At 30.6% G+C, this 5,867-nt stretch overlaps 1 long non-coding RNA gene across 1 annotated transcript; it reads right to left on the bottom strand.

Annotated features, from left to right (window-relative positions):
- Nucleotides 1-987: 987 nt before the first annotated feature.
- Nucleotides 988-3,976, bottom strand: LOC127838758 (uncharacterized). The gene is made up of 3 exons (XR_008029938.1): nt 3,744-3,976; nt 3,165-3,232; nt 988-1,062 (listed from the first exon to the last, which is right to left on the bottom strand). It is a non-coding gene; the product is annotated as an uncharacterized LOC127838758 (long non-coding RNA).
- Between the last annotated feature and the right edge of the window lie 1,891 nt (nt 3,977-5,867).

The raw sequence follows: 5,867 nt of genomic DNA, 5'->3' as shown, positions 1-5,867 counted from the left end.
AAGAATCTTTTTAATCCTTAGACTTAAGTCTAACAAATGTTTAGTGAATATAAGCCCTGGTCCAACTGAAGGTTGCTAGGTTACATAATATAGGAAATGTATGAAAACTTTCATTTAACATGCGACAAGCATAAAAATGCTAATGTGCACACATGTCAATAATCCCGCACTTAATGACTTAATATACTAGGCGTGAAAATGTGCTCAACTGCAATTGATAATAATTATGTGAAAGATTTTTTTAATCCCTTAAGAAATGTAGGATTTTTAAAACTTATGAATGATTGTGAAATGGGCAAACCAATAGAAAAATGTACAGATTGATATGATTTTATGTTGGCATAATGCAAAACTGAAGATTAAACATTCATTATTTGTGCCTTTTAGCATGTTAATCTCTTCCTCAATTTTGTTTGCCTGTAACCTAGCAACCTTCAGTTGGGCCAGTATTAACCTATTCTTTAGTCGCAGATATATTTGTTGCAAATTTAAATTTTTCTTCTCCAGTTTCATATTTTCTTCTGCTTGCCTGTTAAAACAAACTTGACCTCGCTGAAACAAATTCACATTTGTTATATTTGCATAATAACATTATTAATAAATTCTTTTCATTTTGGTAAATATTCCGTTTTACTATTTGAAGTTATAATTATGTATTTCTATGTCATACAGTATTAGAAGCACAAAACAAGATAATCACATATTCAACTCTGTATATATAACAACAGTATTAAAGGGGCCTTTTCACGTTTGGGTAAATTGACAAAATTGAAAAATGTTTCAGATTCGCAAATTTAAGTTTCACACAATTACATGGATAACATGAGTGATGTTTCATTCAATTGGAAAGTGATATTTAAATGTTTCAATTTATTACTTTTGAAAAAAAAAACAGTGATATAAAATGCTACACATGATAGGGATGAATTGAATATGTACATGTATGCATTTGGTGAAATATGAAATAAATTCACTTATAATACTCACTAGTCCCTGACGAACATGGTCCAGCTTCATCTACCGATGCAAGTTGGGATACACAACATGACGTCTTTTGAGCACCTTCAAAAATCAAACAATTTGTTAGTTTTTAATGAAAATAATGAAAACAAGGACTGTTTGTAAAACATGCATGCCCCCATAATGGGCTGTCAGTTGTAGTGGCAGCCATTGTGTGAAAACGTTAAAGTCAATATGACCTTGACCTTTGACCTAGTGATCTGAAAATCAATAGGGGTCATCTGCCAGTCATGATCAAGGTACCTATGAACTTTCCTGATCACAGGCCCAGGCGTTCTTGATTTATCATCCGGAAACCATATGGTAGACAGACCGACCGACATGTGCAAAACAATACACCCCCTCTTTTTCGAAGGGGGGCATAATAAAAATAATGCATCCTTCAAGTATAATTAACAAAGTTTATCATAACACAAAGTCAGAGGCTAAAACTCTTCATGTCATTTGTTAAATTTAAATTGGACTTTTTCAACCAATTTACCTATTTGTCATGAATTTACTTACACAAATTACATATTTCAATTAGTTTTGAATATTTTTTTTTAGTTTACCAAAACATTAACATAAAAACTAGGCCCTTGTCACTAACCTCTTTCATCTAATGTAAATGTCAAGCTTGTGGCTCCATCTGTGTAATAAACACAATATAAATACATAATCCATCAGTGTAATTTGTATTCACTCATTTTTAGATTTTGTTGTTAGCATACATCATTCATAAAACCACTCGAAACATTGAGGAAGATAATAAGTACAACCATAGATATTACATTTTGATAAACCTTATGGTAGTTTCAAGAAAGTGAATCTAGTATTAAACAATCGATGATATATGTACTAAAAGAATGTATATATTTTCTTATAGAACATACTTTTCTCAACAACACAAGTCTTCGTCAATGCATTTCAGCAATATTACATACATGTATTGAGCAATGAATAGAAATAATTTATCAACATCTTATGTTTAATACAAAAGCTTTCTCCATTCGCAATTCTGTAATTAGCAAAGATGGATAGCGTAATCTATTTTAATAGTTTACCTGTTGGAATCTTGCCCAAATCTATAATACTGGGTAATAGGGTACCTTCTGGAGCTCAGTAAATAAAGGAATACAGATAATTTTCATTTGAACAGTTTATAATTAACAACTAGGGAATAGGGTACCCTCTGGAGCTAAGTAAATAAAGGAATACAGATAATTTTTATTTGAACCGTTTATAATTCACAATCAAACATAGATATGATATGTACTGAAAACAATTCAAACAAACAGACAAAGGTGAAATATGATGAATCTTTAATAAAATACTTTTGTTATTCAGTTAAAAATTATTGTATTTCATTCCAATCATGAATTAATAGTATCTTTGTTAAACATTACCTTCATGACTGAATACCAAAGCATAATGCCAATAATTAACAATAAGTGGAATGAAGAATCAGCCACTTATATTAACTTTAAAAGCTTAAAGAAAAAAGAAAATAGAATTATAATGATAAGCAATGACATTGGTATTATATTTTGTATTAACTGTACAAACCATCAGTGTCGATTGCATTGGGGACCCCTGCACGAGAGGCGGAATCCCCAAAATGCTCTAGGAGAATGCCTTGCGGGATGGTGAACTCCTTCACTCGGGCCCTCCACCAGTGCTTGGCCTCCTCATCTCGTCATTTTTAGTCCCTGCTATAGTTATTTTGAGAAGAAACTGTGTAATTATAGAGTCTTAAATAAACAGTAGGAGCAAAAGTTAAACGAATGTTTGATTTGATGCTATTTTAAGCATTTTTCATGTATCTCAATTTGCACATTATGTATGAGTATGCTGGGCCAGTGAAAAATTGCACTGTAGTTATTAATTTAACAACGTTCAAAATTCATTAAATTCCCCAAAGTTAATATTATTTTCACACTTTTTAATTATGGATCTCTCAAAAATATTGCTTGTAGACAGCATAGGCTAAAAATATAATAATGAACCTATAACAAAAAAATCAATAACACATTTTATCTATTTTTCACACAGTAACTATGATGTTTCACTTTAATAAATTCAATGTACTTATTATTTTTATTACATAAGAATCACTAAGTTCAGAGAAAAATAACACAGGAGTTAATTTCCTAAATTTCACTTACTCTTGTCTTTCATATTATAATACTTCTTTTTCACTTCCGGACCTGTGCGCCTGTAGGTGGAAAATTGGCTGAAATAAATTAAATGCAATTTGGCACATTTTTATAAATCAGAAATAGAGTCTAAGATATGATTAAAAACAAACAAATGATTGTTTATTCCTTAATTCATGTAGCCACATTGCATTCTACATTTCATGTGTGTTTGAACCAAACAAAATTAATGAATTATTAACAAATAAACTAGTTGAAATACCTAATGAATGACAAATTATGGATTTGGTTAAAACAAAATTGGAATTTTTTGAACATGAAAGCGTTATTATTTAAACATAGTGAAGCATTATACATTTTATATTAGCTATGGTAATTTTTTGTGCTAGAATTGTCAAGTTCATCTGCTTTTAATATTTATGTCATATAATAATCAAAATTATGTTTGTTTTTAAACATTACACAAATTAACAATAATATAGTCAATAGTTGAAAACCAAATAATGAATTAACTGCATAAATATTGCTTGTGCTAGAATTTACAAAATTTGGAAAATTGAAAACACCAATGTGTCCAAATGTACAAACCAGTTTAGCAAATTGGCCACCGCTTCCCAGGCTCTACGCCTAACTTCTCCTATCTTCAGCGCTCCACAACCTGTCATTGGTCCGAACGGGGCATCGTGGTTCTTGATTATTTCGTTTGCAATCACAGTTTCCTCCTGTTCGGACCAACGATTTCTACAGACGGTATTACTTTCCGCCATATTGTTTGTAGTGACAGAAGACGCGAAAACGGTTCCGAATTTTGTATGCGTTTCCGAAATTGCCGTGTACCAAAACCGCTTACATCAATAACAAGTAATTCTTGGTAAAGAACGCTAAAAATAGCGTTGGTGAATACCGATAAAGAATCGACCTCAAAACGTTCTTAGAAAAGTAAAGAATAAACAATTTTCTTTATTATTTATTCTAAAGAAAAGAATTGTTGGTGAATACAGCCCATGGAATTGTCATTTTACTACAACCACGCTGAATTTATTTATGGTCGTATAGACAGCTCGATATACATAATGGTGTTGTTTCCACTGATAAACAGTATGGAAAATGAAATTTATGAATCAAATTTCTTTCCCATTCCTCTTAACAACGATATCAAAAATACAGACGTCAACGAATACACTAAGAAACCAAAATATCTTGTAAATAACAAAAAACATCTGATATACGCATTTCCTCATGAAACGTACTTACGAGACTGCTCCTCAATTGGAACAATAATTTTATGAAAAAACAATGTGGTATTTGATAAAGATATCAATAATAATTGTTTCATAGAGCTCATGAAACACGGGGTAGAGTTAAAGACATTTGTGAATTTAAAATTGTACGTAACGCGTTAACGTCAGAAATAAGAATACTTAACCACGAAAAAAGACTAGTATACTTGCAAATCGATTTACGACTGGAATGTGTGAACAGTTCACAGTAAATTATTGGTTGCAAATTTTGTGTTTTAAATATACCGTGTAGGTGCAATCTGGTGACAAACACACAACACATAGAAGCACATATCACCAAATGTGTTAAACATGACATTAATATCGATCAAATACATCCAGTTATTCTACCGTTATTGCAATAATTCTATAATAATACAATTTTGGATGAAATGTTAAACGAAATCTCACACAACAATCCAATTGAAGTATTATTATCTAAATTTAAAATATCTGAGAAAAATACGCAAGATATATTGAAGAGATCGCATAAGCTAGAAATAGATTTGGATACATTCGTTAAAAGAACAAAGAATAATCAAATCGCGTACCATGACCTAACAGAAGCTATGTTAGATGGCGAAATTTCAATCGAATCTACTCTATCCACCTTTAACATTATTTCAATTGTAGGTATCACGTTAACATTCTGTAACGCGATTTTCCTCGTAAGAAAACTACGGGAATTGACAGTAATGATGATGTTAATTAAAACCACCGCCGCTCAGACATTGATGTTCACGCTCACAACGACATTATCTCCAATACGCAAATTTGCGTATGCTCTCAGCGAAACATTGGAATACATGTACGAACATTTTATTATCATACTTATCTTCATTCACATGTTAAAAACAATAATGATCCTGAGCAAATTAGAATTTTTAAACAACAGAAAGGTACAATTCTCTACATTCACATTAGTAATGGATTAATATGTTTAGATATTAACATTTTCAATTTTAACACATGTAGATCAGAATGGAACATTGACCTACCTAATAATATACCAATTAGGAAAATGAACTTTGGATAAGTTCCCAAATTACACATTGACACGACAGGTATACTGTTTGAAAATACTTCTGGACAAATTGTTATGGAGATTCCTTCTGCCTTGAACTAGAATTTTATCAATATTATAATCTTAGATTGTTGATGAAAGGAGACTATCATACTGAATTATATTTAACACATAATGACATAAAAGAGTTCATATAAGTACATATTAGTACACAAAGGACGTATTAACAAAAAAATAAAATAAGAAATATTTAGTTTATATTGATTGTATGTACAGTGTAGACTTAATTAATAATTATTGTTTTACTGTTGCTTCACCACGTATGACGTAAATAATTGATTGTTGATGTAAAAAAAAATGTATATACATTTTTATTTATAAAAGTTGTTTTGATTATTCTTATTGTTC

The sequence above is a fragment of the Dreissena polymorpha genome, chromosome 7 (genome assembly GCF_020536995.1).
Source record: "Dreissena polymorpha isolate Duluth1 chromosome 7, UMN_Dpol_1.0, whole genome shotgun sequence".
Classification (NCBI taxonomy): Eukaryota; Metazoa; Mollusca; class Bivalvia; order Myida; family Dreissenidae; genus Dreissena; species Dreissena polymorpha.
The sequence above is the reverse complement of the archived record's forward strand: the minus strand, read 5'-3'. Positions and strand labels throughout refer to the sequence as shown.